This window comes from Oncorhynchus mykiss, chromosome 17 (genome assembly GCF_057628025.1).
Source record: "Oncorhynchus mykiss isolate SJ-2025 chromosome 17, ASM5762802v1, whole genome shotgun sequence".
NCBI lineage: Eukaryota > Metazoa > Chordata > Actinopteri > Salmoniformes > Salmonidae > Oncorhynchus > Oncorhynchus mykiss.
Window position 1 is genome coordinate 66,864,073 of NC_143038.1, and position 20,928 is coordinate 66,885,000.

Sequence of the window (20,928 nt, forward strand, 5' to 3'; positions counted from 1 at the left end):
CCAAGGCTGTCGAGTCTGCCAATAAGAATGTTGTGATTGACAGAGTCGAAAGCCTTGGCCAGGTCGATGAATACGGCTGCACAGTAATGTCTCTTATCGATGGCGGTTATGATGTCGTTTAGAACCTTGAGCGTGGCTGAGGTGCACCCATTGCAAGCTCTGAAACCAGATTGCATAGTGGAGAAGGTATGGTGGGATACAAAATGGTCACAAAATGGTTTGTTAACTTGCCTTTCGAAGACCTTAGAAAGACAGGGTAGGATAGATATAGGTCTGTAGCAGTTTGGGTCTAGAGTGTCACCCACTTTGAAGAGGGGGATGACCGCGGCAGCTTTCCAATCTTTGGGAATCTCAGACGATACGAAAGAGAGGTTGAACAGGCTAGTAATAGGGGTTGCAACACTTTCGGCAGATCATTTTAGAAAGAGAGGGTCCAGATTGTCTAGCCCAGCTGATTTGTAGGGGTCCAGATTTTGCAGCTCTTTCAGAACATCAGCTATCTGGATTTGGGTAAAGGGGAAATGGTGGGGGCTTTGGCGGGTTGCTGTGGAGGGTGCCGGGCAGTTGACCGGGGTAGGGGTAGCCATGTGGAAAGCATGGCCAGCTGTAGAGAAATGCTTATTGAAATTCTCAATTATAGTGGATTTATCAGTGGTGACAGTGTTTCCTAGCCTCAGAGCAGTGGGCAGCTTGGAGGTGCTCTTATTCTCCATGGAATGTACAGAACTGTCCCAGAACTTTTTTGAGTTAGTACTACAGGATGCAAATTTCTGTTTGAAAAAGCTTGCCTTAGCTTTTCTAACTGCCTGTGTATATTTGTTCCTAACTTCCCTGAAAAGTTGCATATCAAGGGGGCTATTCGATGCTAATGCAGAACGTCACAGGATGTTTTTGTGCTGGTCAAGGGCAGACAGGTCTGGAGTGAACCAAGCACGATATCTATTCCTAGTACTACATTTTTTGAAGGGCATGCTTATTGATTTTAAGATGGTGAGGAAGGCACTTTTAAAGAATAGCCAGGCATCCTCTACTGACGGTATGAGGTCAATGTCATTCCAGGATACCCCGGCCAGGTCGATTAGAAAGGCCTGCTCGCAGAAGTGTTTCAGGGAGCGTTTGACAGTGTTGAGGGGTGGTCGTTTGGTCGCAGACCCATTACGGATGCAGGCAATGAGGCAGTGATCGCCGAGATCTTGATTGAAAACAGCAGAGGTGTATTTGGAGGGCGAATTAGTTAGGATGACATCTATGAGGGTGCCCGTATTTACTGATTTGGGGTTGTACCTGGTAGGTTCATTGATAATTTGTGTGAGATTGAGGGCATCAAGCTTAGTTTGTAGGATGGCCGGGGTGTTAAGCATGTCCCAGTTTAGGTCACCTAGTACCACGAGCTCAGAAGATAGATGGGGGGCAATCAATACACATATGGTATCGAGGGCACAGCTAGGGGCAGAGGGAGGTCTATAGCAAGCGGCAACAGTGAGAGACTTGTTTCTGGAAAAGTGAATTTTTAGAAGTAGAAGCTCAAATTGTTTGGGTACAGACTTAGATAGTAATACAGAACTCTGCAGGCTATCTTTGCAGTAGATTGCAACACCGCCCCCTTTGGCAGTTCTATCTTGGCGGAAAACGTTATAGTAAGCAATGGAGATTTCAGGGTTTTTGGTGGTTTTCCTAAGCCAGGATTCAGACACGGCTAAGACATCTGGGTTGGCAGAGTGTGCTAAAGAAGTGAGTAAAACAAACTTAGGGAGTAGGCTTCTAATGTTAACATGCATGAAACCAAGGCTTTTATGTTAACAGAAGTCAACAAATGAGAGCACCTGGGGGGTGGGAGTGGAGCTTGGCACTGCAGGACCTGGATTAACCTCCACATCACCAGAGGAACAGAGGAGAAGTAGGATAAGGTTAAGGCTAAAGACTATATGAACTGGCCGTCTAACACTTTCAGAACATAGAGTAAAAGGAGCAGGTTTCTGGGCATGATAGCATAGATTCAAGGCATAGTGTACAGACAAAGGTAAGGTAGGATGTGAGTACATTGGAGGTAAACCTAGGCATTGAGTAATGAAGAGAGAGATATAGTCTCTAGAGATGTTTAAACCAGGTGATGTCATCGCATATGTAGGAGGTGGAACAACATGGTTGGCTAAGGCATATTGAGCAGGGCTAGAGGCTCTACAGTGAAATAAGACAGTAATCACTAACCAGGACAGTAATGGGCAAGGCATATTGATATTAGAGAGAGGCATGCGTAGTCAAGTGAACATATGGGCCCAGTGAGTGGTTGGGCTGGCTGGGGACACGGTGATTCAGACAGTTAGCAGGCAGATGGTAACAAGCTAGCAGCTAGTAGACCGGGGCAAGCTAGCAGTTAGCAGGCTGGGTTAGCAAGTAAGCAGTTAGAATGGGCTAGCAGTTACAGACCGGGCAGGTAAGCTAGCAGTTAGCAGGCCGGGGGCCGGCAGCTAGCAGTTAGTAGACCGGGGCAAGCTAGCAGTTAGCAGGCCGGGTTAGCAAGCAGTTAGCAGGGGCTAGCAGTTAGCAGACCAGGTTAGCAACCAAGCAGTTAGCAAGGGCTAGCAGTTAGCAGACTGGGCAGGCAAGCTAGCAGTTAGCAGACCGGGTTAGCAAACAGACAGATAGCAGGGGCTAGAAAGTTAGCCTTTCGGGGACGTCACGATGGGGGTAGGTCTGTTTTTGCCTCTTCGTGCGGTGACGTCGATAGACCAGTCGTGGAATTAGTAGGGTTCCAAGTAGCTCTAGGTAGCTAGCAGGCCTAGCTGGTTAGCATAATGGGCCTTCAGCGGGTGTCACGCCTGAGTGGACTGCGAAGGAGGTGCTAATGAACATTGTTCAGTGCCTCTGTGTTCAGTTTCTTCAAAAGGTAATGGTATTGTGAGCTTCCGTAGTTTCCCGGTCGATGTAGAGCTCAGAAAAAGGTGGTTGGTGGCAGTACGTCGTGACAACAGCTACAATAGCAGCTAAATCATGTCTAGTGCTACTTGATGCTTAGAGAAGATGGGCAATAATAGTAATGAGCTTTTTTGGTATTCAAATAGTCTGGGTCTGTCTTTAGGTTTTGCAAACTACACCCACCTGATGGCCTTCTGGCACTTGATTGAGCGGGCAGCAGAGACCAGGTTTATAAGAGTCACAAGCACCAATCCATCTGAAACAAGTGTTACTCGAAGAAAACCAGTAAGGGACAACTTCATTAAATACAGTACTTAATAGAGAATATTATTTGATCTTACTGTAATTGTTAAACATGATTTACTTTTTGTGTTATGGACAATATATTGTACTAAAATGGTTTTCTTTATGTTCAGACACGGCCATCAATCAACAATTTCTTCTTGTTTTTGACTCATCTGTCGCTGGGTCTGAAGCCGAATGGTTTGGCCCATCGGTTCAGCATCCACCAATCGTCTCTTGTGTCATCATTGTATGCTGAATCTGTGAGTGACAAGGAGATCTTCAAGCAGTCTGGAATTATTTCCTTACTCACCTGACATGGCCATTATGGTGGATGAGGGCTTTCTCGTAGATGACATTGTTCCGTGCAAGGTCTACCGGCCAGCCTTTCTATCAAGACGCACACAGATGCCAGCGCATGAGGTTAGGGAGACCCAATCCATTGCCAGGCTGAGAGTGCTTGTTGAAAGAATGATCCGCTGAGTAAAGGAACACAAGCTGTTTGACACGGTCATCCCCCTAACAATCTCAGGCAGCATCAACCAATTATTTGTAGTGGCATGCCTGTTGGTCAACTATCAAAATGGACCTTTTGTCAGTGCATGGGCCAGGCCAGTGTAAATGTACATGTGTTTATTTACTAGCAGAAAAATAATAATTTGTTTATATATGACATGTATCAATAATGTGTGTGGAGCTTGTATTGGCTGTAATTAGGCAAGGAGTTGGGGGAGGGAAAGATATCAAGTAAACACAGAATATCCAGAATGCAAGATTGAATACAATGTTAGAGATGTGTAATTGATTAACTGAACTGTTGAACATTTGCTGAAATATTTGTTTTAAACAAATCTATTCCACTGTAGTTTTCTTCACAAGAACATCAATACTTATTTTTCATGATACCACTAAACTTGACACCCATGCAGGGGATCCATTCAGGTGCGAGATAGACACTTCTGCAAGTAATGGTAAAAATAAGTGGTCAACCTTCTCTCTTATAGTTTTTGAAACCTGTAGATCTTGATATATCCTTTCAACTAGGATGTGCTCCTGTGCACAGATGATAAAGTCACACCAGCTACAACCTGTGAGAAGGATTTGACCTTGCACCTGCCAGAAGTAAGCATGAGATCTCTTCAACATCTCCATTCTGTATCTTCAGGTAAGGACTTCAGCTCTCTATTCTGTATCTTCAGGTAAGGACTTCAGCTCTCCATTCTGTATATTCAGGTAAGGACTTCAGCTCTCCATTCTGTATTTTCAGGTAAGGACTTCAGCTCTCCATTCTGTATCTTCAGGTAAGCACATCAGCTCTCCATTCTGTATCCTCAGATAAGGACATCAGCTCTCCATTCTGTATCCTCAGATAAGGACATCAGCTCTCCATTCTGTATCCTCAGATAAGGACATCAGCTCTCCATTCTGTATCCTCAGATAAGGATATCAGCTCTCCATTCTGTATCCTCAGATAAGGACATCAGCTCTCCATTCTGTATCCTCAGATAAGGACATCAGCTCTCCATTCTGTATCCTCAGATAAGGACATCAGCTCTCCATTCTGTATCCTCAGGTAAGGACTTCAGCTCTCCATTCTGTATATTCAGGTAAGGACTTCAGCTCTCCATTCTGTATCTTTAGGTAAAGACTTCAGCTCTCCATTCTGTATCTTCAGGTGAGGGCAGTCAACATAACTTGGTACATTTGGGTACCTGACCTCTGAGAGTCCAAAGTGAGGTTGCACACTGGGATCAAATGTGATGCCGTCTGGAGAGGATCCTAACCACGGGGAATCTGGCTGCACTACGAAGCCACACGGAAAGAAGTTAACATTCTTCAGTGTGCAGTACTCCTGTACATCCGCTAGCCCCCTCTTTATCTCTTGGTCTGCATACCAGGCATGTATCCATTGAGTGGTTTGTAGAGAACTTCTGTAAAACATTTTCAAATCAAATCAAATGTATTTATATAGCCCTTCTTACATCAGCTGATATCTCAAAGTGCTGTACAGAAACCCAGCCCAAAACCCCAAACAGCAAGCAATGCAGGTGTAGAAGCACGGTGGCTAGGAAAAACTCCCTAGAAAGGCCAAAACCTAGGAAGAAACCTAGAGAGGAACCAGGCTATGAGGGGTGGCCAGTCCTCTTCTGGCTGTGCCGGGTAGAGATTATAACAGAACATGACCAAGATGTTAAAATGTTCATAAATGACCAGCATGGTCAAATAATAATAATCACAGTAGTTGCCAAGGTTGCAGCAAGTCAGCACCTCAGGAGTAAATGTCAGTTGGCTTTTCATAGCCGATCATTAAGAGTATCTTTACCACTCCTGTCTCTAGAGACTTGAAAACAGCAGGTCTGGGACAGGTAGCACGTCCGGTGAACAGGTCAGGGTTCCGTAGCCGCAGGCAGAACAGTTGAAACTGGAGCAGCAGCACGGCCAGGTGGACTGGGGACAGCAAGGAGTCATCATGCCAGGTAGTCCTGAGGCATGGTCCTAGGGCTCAGGTCCTCAGAGAGAGAGAGAAAGAAAGAGAGAATTAGAGAGAGCATACTTAAATTCACACAGGACACCGGATAAGACAGGAGAAGTACTCCAGGTATACCAAACTGACCCTATCCCCCCGACACATAAACTACTGCAGCATAAATACTGGAGGCTGAGACAGGATGGGTCAGGAACACTGTGGCCCCATCCGATGATAGCCCCGGACAGGGCCAAACAGGAAGGATATAACCCCACCCACTTTTCCAAAGCACAGCCCCCACACCACTAGAGGGATATCTTCAACCACCAACTTACCATCCCGAGACAAGGCTGAGTATAGCCCGCAAAGATCTCCGCCAAGGCACAACCCAAGGGAGGGCGCCAACCCATTTTAAAACCTTAAAATCAGGTTGGAGAGATTACTATGACAAAGACTCATGTAACTTGTCCAGAAACAGCACAAACCTGAAAGTTCAAATAAAATTGATTAAAATATACAGATTTATAGATTATTATATATTTCTCCCCAGTCTTTGTCCTATACATTTTTCATTACTTCGTAAAGACGCCACTGTTTAGGCTTATCATCTGGAAACAAAAAGTCACAAGAAAATGTTTTCTAAAATGTTTTCATTCTAGGAACCTCCAACTTACCTTATTCCATCAGCACACGAGTTAGTAGGCTTACAGAACTCTATCCCATCAACCGGACCTGGCTTCACACCCTAATTAACAAGGATTTACTATTACATAGGCTGAATACTTTTCAGGTGCATTTTTTACGGATATTGATAGACTCACAAGTGTTCATGGCTTGTGCCAACACTGTTCTGTGTCTGTGCAGCTGTGAACTGGTGGTGCAGCAGGAATGTTTAGTTGAGAGTAGTGCGCTGTCTGGTAAAGAAGGGACACCAGATGAATGCACATAGCACTTCCTGCAACACAGGAGCAGTGGCTTTGGACCACTATCACTGGTATGGAGTGCTTTAACACCATCTGTGAAGTGAAGATAAGTGTTATGAAAGACTGAAGTGAGAAACAAGAATGATGCGGCCCATAAATAACAATAAACATAGTAGTGTCTAGTCTTCTTAACTAGGAGCTCATTTAACTATACAGGAATACATTGTGTTTCAGTAACAAAACTACCAAACACTGCATCAACAGATCTTTACCAAATAACCTGTTAAGTGGGCAATTCTAAATTGGGATTGGGACCCATCATTAATATCTATCTATTGATAAGATTAAACGTTGACACTGTCTCCAACACACCATGATGACAGTATCTCACAGGAGATGTTCTAAGGTTTGCTAGTAGCTATCTATAACCTTTCCCTCTTCCTCATGGACCTGTGACAGGCAGCCCTCACGGTGATCTCCCCTGTCAATGTATCTTTAGTTACTGTGTACAATGGAAGACATGAATAACAGCGAGCAAATATAGCTAGCAAGCATCATTTTTAAGCAAGCTAATGAAAATACACACATTCTCAGGTAGATTCTGTCAACATTACATCATTTTACGAAGTAACTAGCTAACTACAGTTACTGGTTAAATTAGCTGGCTAGCTAATATGATTGTAGCTAGGTATATCTGTCACTGACTCACCTTCATAGTTGTCTATGTAGCTTCCTATATACATCTTGAACCACTTTTCGTTCTTGCTAGCTGGAGTCTCGGAGGCTGATTTAGCAATTCGATGTACATAATTAATATTAATTTGAGGCAAATCCTGAAGACACCTAGTAAAAAACTGCGACATAGTGGTAGTAATGTTATATTGTCGATAACAACTAGACTTTTGTTATATAGTTTGCGCCACCGGAAATGACCACAACGGTAGGAAGTTGTGCTTCGAATGTTCGGTCATGGAATGTGCATAAGGGCTATAGTAATTTTCCAAACTCCCTCTTTGTGGCACCTGACCACACGACTGAACAGTAGATCTTGAGTAATAGGTAGGTCATTGTGACAACAGTTATGAGTGCAGGCACTGCTAGGATTCAATACCAGGGTCTCATGTTGCACCAGCTGAGCCTGACACATCTGCAATGCAGGTTGTCAAGCCTGCTCTTTAGAGGAAGTGGATGGCAGTTTGCAAAGTGAGGTAATGCTTCACCGAATAAATAGTTTGCCCAACATTTCCCTCGAACCCACACCTCTCATATTAGAAGTCTCATGCTCCACTGACCAAGCTAACCAGGATGCTCAATCACAAGCTGGCGTTGGACCAAATATCGTACAACCATCTTTGTGCAATCATTGGTGATCAGCATTCTGTTTTCTATGGAGCCTGTGGCGCAATCGGTTAGCACATGGTACATATACAGCGATATGCAGCAGAGCTATGCCGAGGTTATGAGAAGCCTCACCAGGAACAATGAATTTTCTTGAACCCTCTGCCTGTATATTTCTTGTCCAAAAAAGGAACACTTTCCACTTTATTTAGGAGGACGTTTCCCGAGTAATAGGTAGGTAATTGTGACAACAGTTATGAGTGCAGACACTGCTAGGATTCAAACCCAATCCAGAAAAGGAAACTTTTTAACCCTTTGAGCTAACTCTCAGTTCAGGACACACCACCTTGCGAAACATGTGCCAGTCTTCAATCCTGTAGTCCACTCCTAACTCCTAGAACAAACTCCTATTTGTTCTTAACTGACTTGCCTAGTTAAATAAAGGTAAAATTAAAAAAAAGGTTTCACTCTACAGGATGGGTAATCAAACATATACCCCCATAATTGTTCATTAGACATCAACCCTGGATCTTTCAGTACAGTTGTGTTCTATACACATTTAGAAAACACTTTTTAGGCACCTGATATATTGCTGATTTATACTCACACCTTTATCTATGTTTTAGGCGTTGTCTTGCTTCCGAGGTTAAGGTCGTCACGGGCTTATCAGTATCACTTAACAAATCAACGTTTTCTTTCTTCCTTCTTTACAGTCTTCTGTGGTTTATCTTAAGGTTTCTTGTCTCTTGTAGTGTTCACAGCTCTTACTAATACTCAGGCATACCTACCCTGGAAATTAGTTTTTCATATACAAGCTCCCTAAACAGCTGAGCCATAAGTCTAATACAACATTTCCAAACTGTTACTGTCTGGTTCTCAGAGATTCATGAGGTCACCATCTTGTCGGAGAGAGCATGCGTCAAACACATTGTAGAAAGATTTTATGTGGGACTTTTCCCCAACCTCTCCGAGAAAAAGATTGAGCTTTTAAAAACTACAGACATAATTTCAACCAGATTTTTATTGTACTTTATAGATTTGTCAGTAAAGTTTTTTGATTGAGAGTGTCTTCCCATATGGTGTAGCGGTTAGAATTACAGGTTTTCCCCCAGGAACCCTGACTTCAACACGTGGTATGGGAAACAACATCTTGTAATTTGGCATGCACTTGTGTAACAACATATTTTAACTGGCAGCAGTTTCACACAACACAACAATATTCCCTCAGCAACAGGAAATGTGACATGTTATGTAGATTCAAATTATACAAGGCATTTTAAACATTGAATACACTTCATGGCTGCATTTCTTGCTCTGCAGTAAAATTCATGCAACAACAGGAGGATCAAATTAAGATTTGCATCTGTAACAGAAATCCCAAGGAACCTTGTCTGTGACAGAAGCTATGACTGTGTACACTGGCCTAGGTGTGTCCTGACTTCAGCTTGGCTGTGCGGCCAGTGGCGCAATGGATAACGTGTCTGATAACAGGTCAGAAGATTGAATATTTGACTCCTGTTTGGCTCAAAACTAGATTTATTTGACCAAAATCAAGCTGGGAAAAATACTGTATACTTTTCATTGTGTCTGGCAGTTCTCGATTCAAACACATTTTAGACTGATTTTATATGGGACTTTTCTCCAACATCTCTGAGAAAAAAGATGGAGCTTGTAATACAACAAGCATCATTTCAACGTTTATGGATTTGTCTGTGATGTTTTTTTAAGTAACTGTCTTCCCATATGGTCTGGCGTTTAGGATTCCTGGTTTTCGCCCGGGTTGAACTCCCAGTATGGGAAAGAACATCTTGTCATTTGGGATGCACTTGTGTAAGAACAGATACCACATTTTAACTGGCAGCAGAATCACACAACACAACAATATTCCCTCAGCAACAGCAAATGTGACATGTTTTGTAGATTCATAATTTACAAGACTTTTTAAACATTGAATACACTTCAAGTTTGCATTTCTTGCTCTGCAGTAAAATTCAAACAACAACAGGAGGATCAAATTAAGATATGCATCTGAAACAGAAAACCAAGGAACCTTGTTGTTGACAGACGCAATGACTGTGTACACTGGTCCAGCTGTGACCTGACTTCAACTTAGACGTGGGGCCAGTGGCGCAATGGATAACGTGTCTGTCTACCGGTCAGAAGATTCTAGGTTTGACTCCTGGCTGGCTCGATACTTAATTTAATAGATTGAAATCAAGCCGGGATTGATACTGTATACTTTTCAGTGCTTCTGGCTGTTCTCACTTCAAACTCATTTTAGACTGATTTCATCTGGACATTCCCCAACATCTCAGTGAAAAAAAGATGTAGCTTTTAATCCAACAGGCATAATGTCAACATTTAAAGATTTGTCTGTGATGTGTATTTTAAGTATGTGTCTTCCCATATGGTCTAGCGGTTAGGATTCCTGGTTTTCATCCAGGTGGCTGGGGTTCAACTCCCGATATAGGAATGAATGTCTTGTCGTTTGGGATGCACTTGTGTAACAACAGATACTGCATTTTAACTGGCAGCAGTTTCACACAACACAACAATATTCCCTCAGCAACAGGAAATGTGACATGTTATGTAGATTCAAATTATACAAGGCTTTTTAAACGTTGAATACACTTCATGGCTGCATTTCTTGCTCTGCAGTAAAATTCATGCAACAACAGGAAGATCAAATTAAGATTTGCATCTGTAACAGAAATCCCAAGGAACCTTGTCGGTGACAGAAGCTATGACTGTGTACACTGGCCTAGGTGTGTCCTGACTTCAGCTTGGCTGTGCGGCCACTGGCGCAATGGATAACGTGTCTGATAACAGGTCAGAAGATTGAATATTTGACTCCTGTTTGGCTCAAAACTATATTTATTTGACCAAAATCAAGCTGGGAAAAATACTGTATACTTTTCATTGTGTCTGGCAGTTCTCGATTCAAACACATTTTAGACTGATTTTATATGGGACTTTTCTCCAACATCTCTCAGAAAAAAAGATGGAGCTTGTAATTACAACAAGCATAATTTCAACGTTTATGGATTTGTCTGTGATGTTTTTTTTAAGTAACTGTCTTCCCATATGGTCTGGCGTTTAGGATTCCTGGTTTTCGCCCGGGTTGAACTCCCAGTATGGGAAAGAACATCTTGTCATTTGGGATGCACTTGTGTAAGAACAGATACCACATTTTAACTGGCAGCAGAATCACACAACACAACAATATTCCCTCAGCAACAGCAAATGTGACATGTTTTGTAGATTCATAATTTACAATACTTTTTAAACATTGAATACACTTCAAGTTTGCATTTCTTGCTCTGCAGTAAAATTCATGCAACAACAGGAGGATCAAATTAAGATATGCATCTGAAACAGAAAACCAAGGAACCTTGTTGTTGACAGACGCAATGACTGTGTACACTGGTCTAGCTGTGACCTGACTTCAGCTTAGACGTGGGGCCAGTGGCGCAATGGATGACGTGTCTGACTACGGATCAGAAGATTCTAGGTTCGACTCCTGGCTGGCTTGATATTTAATTTAATTGATTGAAATCAAGCCGGGATTGATACTGAATACTTTTCAGTGCTTCTGGCTGTTCTCACTTCAAACTCATTTTAGACTGATTTCATCTGGACATTCCCCAACATCTCAGAGAAAAAAAGATGTAGCTTTTAATCCAACAGGCATAATGTCAACATTTAAAGATTTGTCTGTGATGTGTATTTTAAGTATGTGTCTTCCCATATGTTCTAGCGGTTAGGATTCCTGGTTTTCACCCAGGTGTCCCGGGTTCAACTCCCGGTATGGGTAAGATTATCTTGTCATTTGGGATGCACTTGTGTAACAACAGATACTGCATTTTAACTGGCAGCTGTTTCACACAACACAACAATATTCCCTCAGCAACAGGAAATGTGACATGTTATGTAGATTCAAATTATACAAGGCTTTTTACACGTTGAATACACTTCATGGCTGCATTTCTTGCTCTGCAGTAAAATTCATGCAACAACAGGAGGATCAAATTAAGATTTGCATCTGTAACAGAAATCCCAAGGAACCTTGTCGGTGACAGAAGCTATGACTGTGTACACTGGCCTAGGTGTGTCCTGACTTCAGCTTGGCTGTGCGGCCAGTGGCGCAATGGATAACGTGTCTGATAACAGGTCAGAAGATTGAATATTTGACTCCTGTTTGGCTCAAAACTATATTTATTTGACCAAAATCAAGCTGGGAAAAATACTGTATACTTTTCATTGTGTCTGGCAGTTCTCGATTCAAACACATTTTAGACTGATTTTATATGGGACTTTTCTCCAACATCTCTCAGAAAAAAGATGGAGCTTGTAATCACAACAAGCATAATTTCAACGTTTATGGATTTGTCTGTGATGTTTTTTTTAAGTAACTGTCTTCCCATATGGTCTGGCGTTTAGGATTCCTGGTTTTCGCCCGGGTTGAACTCCCAGTATGGGAAAGAACATCTTGTCATTTGGGATGCACTTGTGTAAGAACAGATACCACATTTTAACTGGCAGCAGAATCACACAACACAACAATATTCCCTGAGCAACAGCAAATGTGACATGTTTTGTAGATTCATAATTTACAAGACTTTTTAAACATTGAATACACTTCAAGTTTGCATTTCTTGCTCTGCAGTAAAATTCATGCAACAACAGGAGGATCAAATGAAGATATGCATCTGAAACAGAAAACCAAGGAACCTTGTTGTTGACAGACGCAATGACTGTGTACACTGGTCTAGCTGTGACCTGACTTCAGCTTAGACGTGGGGCCAGTGGCGCAATGGATGACGTGTCTGACTACGGATCAGAAGATTCTAGGTTCGACTCCTGGCTGGCTTGATATTTAATTTAATTGATTGAAATCAAGCCGGGATTGATACTGAATACTTTTCAGTGCTTCTGGCTGTTCTCACTTCAAACTCATTTTAGACTGATTTCATCTGGACATTCCCCAACATCTCAGAGAAAAAAAGATGTAGCTTTTAATCCAACAGGCATAATGTCAACATTTAAAGATTTGTCTGTGATGTGTATTTTAAGTATGTGTCTTCCCATATGGTCTAGCGGTTAGGATTCCTGGTTTTCACCCAGGTGGCCTGGGTTCAACTCCCGGTATGGGAAAGAATATCTTGTTGTTTGGGATGCACTTGTGTAACAACAGATACTGCATTTTAACTGGCAGCAGTTTCACACAACACAACAATATTCCCTCAGCAACAGGAAATGTGACATGTTATGTAGATTCAAATTATACAAGTCTTTTAAAACGTTGAATACACTTCATGGCTGCATTTCTTGCTCTGCAGTAAAATTAATGCAACAACAGGAGGATCAAATTAAGATTTGCATCTGTAACAGAAATCCCAAGGAACCTTGTCGGTGACAGAAGCTATGACTGTGTACACTGGCCTAGGTGTGTCCTGACTTCAGCTTGGCTGTGCGGCCAGTGGCGCAATGGATAACGTGTCTGATAACAGGTCAGAAGATTGAATATTTGACTCCTGTTTGGCTCAAAACTATATTTATTTGACCAAAATCAAGCTGGGAAAAATACTGTATACTTTTCATTGTGTCTGGCAGTTCTCGATTCAAACACATTTTAGACTGATTTTATATGGGACTTTTCTCCAACATCTCTCAGAAAAAAGATGGAGCTTGTCATACAACAAGCATAATTTTAACGTTTATGGATTTGTCTGTGATGTTTTTTTAAGTAACTGTCTTCCCATATGGTCTGGCGTTTAGGATTCCTGGTTTTCGCCCGGGTTGAACTCCCAGTATGGGAAAGAACATCTTGTCATTTGGGATGCACTTGTGTAAGAACAGATACCACATTTTAACTGGCAGCAGAATCACACAACACAACAATATTCCCTGAGCAACAGCAAATGTGACATGTTTTGTAGATTCATAATTTACAAGACTTTTTAAACATTGAATACACTTCAAGTTTGCATTTCTTGCTCTGCAGTAAAATTCATGCAACAACAGGAGGATCAAATTAAGATATGCATCTGAAACAGAAAACCAAGGAACCTTGTTGTTGACAGACGCAATGACTGTGTACACTGGTCTAGCTGTGACCTGACTTCAGCTTAGACGTGGGGCCAGTGGCGCAATGGATAACGTGTCTGACTACGGATCAGAAGATTCTAGGTTCGACTCCTGGCTGGCTCGATACTTAATTTTTAATTGATTGAAATCAAGCCGGGATTGATGCTGTATACTTTTCAGTGCTTCTGGCTGTTCTCACTTCAAACTCATTTTAGACTGATTTCATCTGGACATTCCCCAACATCTCAGAGAAAAAAATATGTAGCTTTTAATCCAACAGGCATAATGTCAACATTTAAAGATTTGTCTGTGATGTGTATTTTAAGTATGTGTCTTCCCATATGGTCTAGCGGTTAGGATTCCTGGTTTTCACCCAGGTGGCCCAGGTTCAACTCCCGGTATGGGAAAGAATATCTTGTCGTTTGGGATGCACTTGTGTAACAACAGATACTGCATTTTAACTGGCAGCAGTTTCACACAACACAACAATATTCCCTCAGCAACAGGAAATGTGACATGTTATGTAGATTCAAATTATACAAAGCATTTTAAACGTTGAATACACTTCATTGCTGCATTTCTTGCTCTGCAGTAAAATTCATGCAACAACAGGAGGATCAAATTAAGATTTGCATCTGTAACAGAAATCCCAAGGAACCTTGTCGGTGACAGAAGCTATGACTGTGTACACTGGCCTAGGTGTGTCCTGACTTCAGCTTGGCTGTGCGGCCAGTGGCGCAATGGATAACGTGTCTGATAACAGGTCAGAAGATTGAATATTTGACTCCTGTTTGGCTCAAAACTAGATTTATTTGACCAAAATCAAGCTGGGAAAAATACTGTATACTTTTCATTGTGTCTGGCAGTTCTCGATTCAAACACATTTTAGACTGATTTTATATGGGACTTTTCTCCAACATCTCTGAGAAAAAGATGGAGCTTGTAATTACAACTTGCATCATTTCAACGTTTATGGATTTGTCTGTGATGTTTTTTTTAAGTAACTGTCTTCCCACATGGTCTGGCGTTTAGGATTCCTGGTTTTCGCCCGGGTTGAACTCCCAGTATGGGAAAGAACATCTTGTCATTTGGGATGCACTTGTGTAAGAACAGATACCACATTTTAACTGGCAGCAGAATCACACAACACAACAATATTCCCTCAGCAACAGCAAATGTGACATGTTTTGTAGATTCATAGTTTACAAGACTTTTTAAACATTGAATACACTTCAAGTTTGCATTTCTTGCTCTGCAGTAAAATTCATGCAACAACAGGAGGATCAAATTAAGATATGCATCTGAAACAGAAAACCAAGGAACCTTGTTGTTGACAGACGCAATGACTGTGTACACTGGTCTAGCTGTGACCTGACTTCAGCTTATACGTGGGGCCAGTGGCGTAATGTATAACGTGTCTGACTACGGATCAGAAGATTCTAGGTTCGACTCCTGGCTGGCTCGATACTTAATTTTTAATTGATTGAAATCAAGCAGGGATTGATGCTGTATACTTTTCAGTGCTCTCACTGTTCTCACTTCAAACTCATTTTAGACTGATTTCATCTGGACATTCCCCAACATCTCAGAGAAAAAAAGATGTAGCTTTTAATCCAACAGGCATAATGTCAACATTTAAAGATTTGTCTGTGATGTGTATTTTAAGTATGTGTCTTCCCATATGGTCTAGCGGTTAGGATTCCTGGTTTTCACCCAGGTGGCCCGGGTTCAACTCCCGGTATGGGAAAGAATATCTTGTTGTTTGGGATGCACTTGTGTAACAACAGATACTGCATTTTAACTGGCAGCAGTTTCACACAACACAACAATATTCCCTCAGCAACAGGAAATGTGACATGTTATGTAGATTCAAATTATACAAGGCTTTTTACACGTTGAATACACTTCATGGCTGCATTTCTTGCTCTGCAGTAAAATTCATGCAACAACAGGAGGATCAAATTAAGATTTGCATCTGTAACAGAAATCCCAAGGAACCTTGTCGGTGACAGAAGCTATGACTGTGTACACTGGCCTAGGTGTGTCCTGACTTCAGCTTGGCTGTGCGGCCAGTGGCGCAATGGATAACGTGTCTGATAACAGGTCAGAAGATTGAATATTTGACTCCTGTTTGGCTCAAAACTATATTTATTTGACCAAAATCAAGCTGGGAAAAATACTGTATACTTTTCATTGTGTCTGGCAGTTCTCGATTCAAACACATTTTAGACTGATTTTATATGGGACTTTTCTCCAACATCTCTCAGAAAAAAGATGGAGCTTGTAATTACAACAAGCATAATTTCAACGTTTATGGATTTGTCTGTGATGTTTTTTTTAAGTAACTGTCTTCCCATATGGTCTGGCGTTTAGGATTCCTGGTTTTCGCCCGGGTTGAACTCCCAGTATGGGAAAGAACATCTTGTCATTTGGGATGCACTTGTATAAGAACAGATACCACATTTTAACTGGCAGCAGAATCACACAACACAACAATATTCCCTGAGCAACAGCAAATGTGACATGTTTTGTAGATTCATAATTTACAAGACTTTTTAAACATTGAATACACTTCAAGTTTGCATTTCTTGCTCTGCAGTAAAATTCATGCAACAACAGGAGGATCAAATGAAGATATGCATCTGAAACAGAAAACCAAGGAACCTTGTTGTTGACAGACGCAATGACTGTGTACACTGGTCTAGCTGTGACCTGACTTCAGCTCAGTCGTGGGGCCAGTGGCGCAATGGATGACGTGTCTGACTACGGATCAGAAGATTCTAGGTTCGACTCCTGGCTGGCTTGATATTTAATTTAATTGATTGAAATCAAGCCGGGATTGATACTGAATACTTTTCAGTGCTTCTGGCTGTTCTCACTTCAAACTCATTTTAGACTGATTTCATCTGGACATTCCCCAACATCTCAGAGAAAAAAAGATGTAGCTTTTAATCCAACAGGCATAATGTCAACATTTAAAGATTTGTCTGTGATGTGTATTTTAAGTATGTGTCTTCCCATATGGTCTAGCGGTTAGGATTCCTGGTTTTCACCCAGGTGGCCTGGGTTCAACTCCCGGTATGGGAAAGAATATCTTGTTGTTTGGGATGCACTTGTGTAACAACAGATACTGCATTTTAACTGGCAGCAGTTTCACACAACACAACAATATTCCCTCAGCAACAGGAAATGTGACATGTTATGTAGATTCAAATTATACAAGTCTTTTAAAACGTTGAATACACTTCATGGCTGCATTTCTTGCTCTGCAGTAAAATTAATGCAACAACAGGAGGATCAAATTAAGATTTGCATCTGTAACAGAAATCCCAAGGAACCTTGTCGGTGACAGAAGCTATGACTGTGTACACTGGCCTAGGTGTGTCCTGACTTCAGCTTGGCTGTGCGGCCAGTGGCGCAATGGATAACGTGTCTGATAACAGGTCAGAAGATTGAATATTTGACTCCTGTTTGGCTCAAAACTATATTTATTTGACCAAAATCAAGCTGGGAAAAATACTGTATACTTTTCATTGTGTCTGGCAGTTCTCGATTCAAACACATTTTAGACTGATTTTATATGGGACTTTTCTCCAACATCTCTCAGAAAAAAGATGGAGCTTGTCATACAACAAGCATAATTTTAACGTTTATGGATTTGTCTGTGATGTTTTTTTAAGTAACTGTCTTCCCATATGGTCTGGCGTTTAGGATTCCTGGTTTTCGCCCGGGTTGAACTCCCAGTATGGGAAAGAACATCTTGTCATTTGGGATGCACTTGTGTAAGAACAGATACCACATTTTAACTGGCAGCAGAATCACACAACACAACAATATTCCCTGAGCAACAGCAAATGTGACATGTTTTGTAGATTCATAATTTACAAGACTTTTTAAACATTGAATACACTTCAAGTTTGCATTTCTTGCTCTGCAGTAAAATTCATGCAACAACAGGAGGATCAAATTAAGATATGCATCTGAAACAGAAAACCAAGGAACCTTGTTGTTGACAGACGCAATGACTGTGTACACTGGTCTAGCTGTGACCTGACTTCAGCTTAGACGTGGGGCCAGTGGCGCAATGGATAACGTGTCTGACTACGGATCAGAAGATTCTAGGTTCGACTCCTGGCTGGCTCGATACTTAATTTTTAATTGATTGAAATCAAGCCGGGATTGATGCTGTATACTTTTCAGTGCTTCTGGCTGTTCTCACTTCAAACTCATTTTAGACTGATTTCATCTAGACATTCCCCAACATCTCAGAGAAAAAAATATGTAGCTTTTAATCCAACAGGCATAATGTCAACATTTAAAGATTTGTCTGTGATGTGTATTTTAAGTATGTGTCTTCCCATATGGTCTAGCGGTTAGGATTCCTGGTTTTCACCCAGGTGGCCCGGGTTCAACTCCCGGTATGGGAAAGAATATCTTGTCGTTTGGGATGCACTTGTGTAACAACAGATACTGCATTTTAACTGGCAGCAGTTTCACACAACACAACAATATTCCCTCAGCAACAGGAAATGTGACATGTTATGTAGATTCAAATTATACAAGGCATTTTAAACGTTGAATACACTTCATTGCTGCATTTCTTGCTCTGCAGTAAAATTCATGCAACAACAGGAGGATCAAATTAAGATTTGCATCTGTAACAGAAATCCCAAGGAACCTTGTCGGTGACAGAAGCTATGACTGTGTACACTGGCCTAGGTGTGTCCTGACTTCAGCTTGGCTGTGCGGCCAGTGGCGCAATGGATAACGTGTCTGATAACAGGTCAGAAGATTGAATATTTGACTCCTGTTTGGCTCAAAACTAGATTTATTTGACCAAAATCAAGCTGGGAAAAATACTGTATACTTTTCATTGTGTCTGGCAGTTCTCGATTCAAACACATTTTAGACTGATTTTATATGGGACTTTTCTCCAACATCTCTGAGAAAAAGATGGAGCTTGTAATTACAACTTGCATCATTTCAACGTTTATGGATTTGTCTGTGATGTTTTTTTTAAGTAACTGTCTTCCCACATGGTCTGGCGTTTAGGATTCCTGGTTTTCGCCCGGGTTGAACTCCCAGTATGGGAAAGAACATCTTGTCATTTGGGATGCACTTGTGTAAGAACAGATACCACATTTTAACTGGCAGCAGAATCACACAACACAACAATATTCCCTCAGCAACAGCAAATGTGACATGTTTTGTAGATTCATAATTTACAAGACTTTTTAAACATTGAATACACTTCAAGTTTGCATTTCTTGCTCTGCAGTAAAATTCATGCAACAACAGGAGGATCAAATTAAGATATGCATCTGAAACAGAAAACCAAGGAACCTTGTTGTTGACAGACGCAATGACTGTGTACACTGGTCTAGCTGTGACCTGACTTCAGCTTATACGTGGGGCCAGTGGCGTAATGTATAACGTGTCTGACTACGGATCAGAAGATTCTAGGTTCGACTCCTGGCTGGCTCGATATTTAATTGATTGAAATCAAGCCGGGATTGACACTGAATACTTTTCAGTGCTTCTGGCTGTTCTCACTTCAAACTCATTTTAGAATGATTTCATCTGGACATTCCCCAACATCTCAGAGAAAAAAAGATGTAGCTTTTAATTCTACAGGCATAATGTCAACATTTAAAGATTTGTCTGTGATGTGTATTTAAAGTATGTGTCTTCCCATATGGTCTAGCGGTTAGGATTCCTGGTTTTCACCCAGGTGGCCCGGGTTCAACTCCCGGTATGGGAAAGAATATCTTGTCGTTTGGGATGCTCTTGTGTAACAACAGATACTGCATTTTAACTGGCAGCAGTTTCACACAACACAACAATATTCCCTCAGCAACAGGAAATGTGACATGTTATGTAGATTCAAATTATACAAGGCATTTTAAACGTTGAATACACTTCATGGCTGCATTTCTTGCTCTGCAGTAAAATTCATGCAACAACAGGAGGATCAAATTAAGATTTGCATCTGTAACAGAAATCCCAAGGAACCTTGTCGGTGACAGAAGCTATGACTGTGTACACTGGCCTAGGTGTGTCCTGACTTCAGCTTGGCTGTGCGGCCAGTGGCGCAATGGATAACGTGTCTGATAACAGGTCAGAAGATTGAATATTTGACTCCAGTTTGGCTCAAAACTAGATTTATTTGACCAAAATCAAGCTGGGAAAAATACTGTATACTTTTCATTGTGTCTGGCAGTTCTCGATTCAAACACATCTTAGACTGATTTTATATGGGACTTTTCTCCAACATCTCTGAGAAAAAGATGGAGCTTGTAATTACAACAAGCATCATTTCAACGTTTATGGATTTGTCTGTGATGTTTTTTTTAAGTAACTGTCTTCCCATATGGTCTGGCGTTTAGGATTCCTGGATTTCGCCCGGGTTGAATTCCCAGTATGAAAAAGAACATCTTGTCATTTGGGATGCACTTGTGTAAGAACAGATACCACATTTTAACTGGCAGCAGAATCACACAACACAACAATATTCCCTCAGCAACAGCAAATGTGACATGTTTTGTAGATTCATAATTTACAATACTTTTTAAACATTGAATACACTTCAAGTTTGCATTTCTTGCACTGCAGTAAAATTAATGCAACAACAGGAGGATCAAATTAAGATATGCATCTGAAACAGAAAACCAAGGAACCTTGTTGTTGACAGACGCAATGACTGTGTACACTGGTCTAGGTGTGACCTGACTTCAGCTTAGATGTGGGGCCAGTGGCGCAATGGATAACGTGTCTGACTACGGATCAGTAGATTCTAGGTTCGACTCCTGGCTGGCTCGATACTTAATTTAATTGATTGAAATCAAGCCGGGATTGACACTGAATACTTTTCAGTGCTTCTGGCTGTTCTCACTTCAAACTCATTTTAGAATGATT

At 41.4% G+C, this 20,928-nt stretch overlaps 1 long non-coding RNA gene and 7 other non-coding genes across 10 annotated transcripts; all 8 read left to right on the forward strand.

Annotated features, from left to right (window-relative positions):
• Positions 1 to 1,619: 1,619 nt before the first annotated feature.
• On the forward strand, positions 1,620 to 6,182 carry LOC149976232 (uncharacterized). Of its 3 annotated transcripts, XR_016488084.1 has the most exons (5): positions 1,842 to 2,887; positions 3,080 to 3,201; positions 3,333 to 3,461; positions 4,243 to 4,771; positions 4,874 to 6,182. It is a non-coding gene; the product is annotated as an uncharacterized LOC149976232 (long non-coding RNA). The 3 variants fall into 3 exon arrangements; XR_016488085.1 differs by lacking the exon at positions 1,842 to 2,887 and adding an exon at positions 1,620 to 1,731 and having other exon boundaries at positions 3,333 to 4,771; XR_016488083.1 differs by having other exon boundaries at positions 3,333 to 4,771.
• A 6,826-nt stretch (positions 6,183 to 13,008) lies between these two features.
• On the forward strand, positions 13,009 to 13,080 carry trnae-uuc (transfer RNA glutamic acid (anticodon UUC)). The gene has a single exon. It is a non-coding gene; the product is annotated as a tRNA-Glu (tRNA).
• Positions 13,081 to 14,063: 983 nt separating this feature from the next.
• Positions 14,064 to 14,136, forward strand: trnar-acg (transfer RNA arginine (anticodon ACG)). Its single transcript has one exon. It is a non-coding gene; the product is annotated as a tRNA-Arg (tRNA).
• A 1,552-nt stretch (positions 14,137 to 15,688) lies between these two features.
• Positions 15,689 to 15,760, forward strand: trnae-uuc (transfer RNA glutamic acid (anticodon UUC)). Its single transcript has one exon. It is a non-coding gene; the product is annotated as a tRNA-Glu (tRNA).
• A 1,268-nt stretch (positions 15,761 to 17,028) lies between these two features.
• Positions 17,029 to 17,100, forward strand: trnae-uuc (transfer RNA glutamic acid (anticodon UUC)). Its single transcript has one exon. It is a non-coding gene; the product is annotated as a tRNA-Glu (tRNA).
• Positions 17,101 to 18,083: 983 nt separating this feature from the next.
• Positions 18,084 to 18,156, forward strand: trnar-acg (transfer RNA arginine (anticodon ACG)). The gene has a single exon. It is a non-coding gene; the product is annotated as a tRNA-Arg (tRNA).
• Positions 18,157 to 18,368: 212 nt separating this feature from the next.
• trnae-uuc (transfer RNA glutamic acid (anticodon UUC)) lies at positions 18,369 to 18,440 on the forward strand. Its single transcript has one exon. It is a non-coding gene; the product is annotated as a tRNA-Glu (tRNA).
• Positions 18,441 to 19,702: 1,262 nt separating this feature from the next.
• Positions 19,703 to 19,774, forward strand: trnae-uuc (transfer RNA glutamic acid (anticodon UUC)). The gene has a single exon. It is a non-coding gene; the product is annotated as a tRNA-Glu (tRNA).
• Positions 19,775 to 20,928: the final 1,154 nt, after the last annotated feature.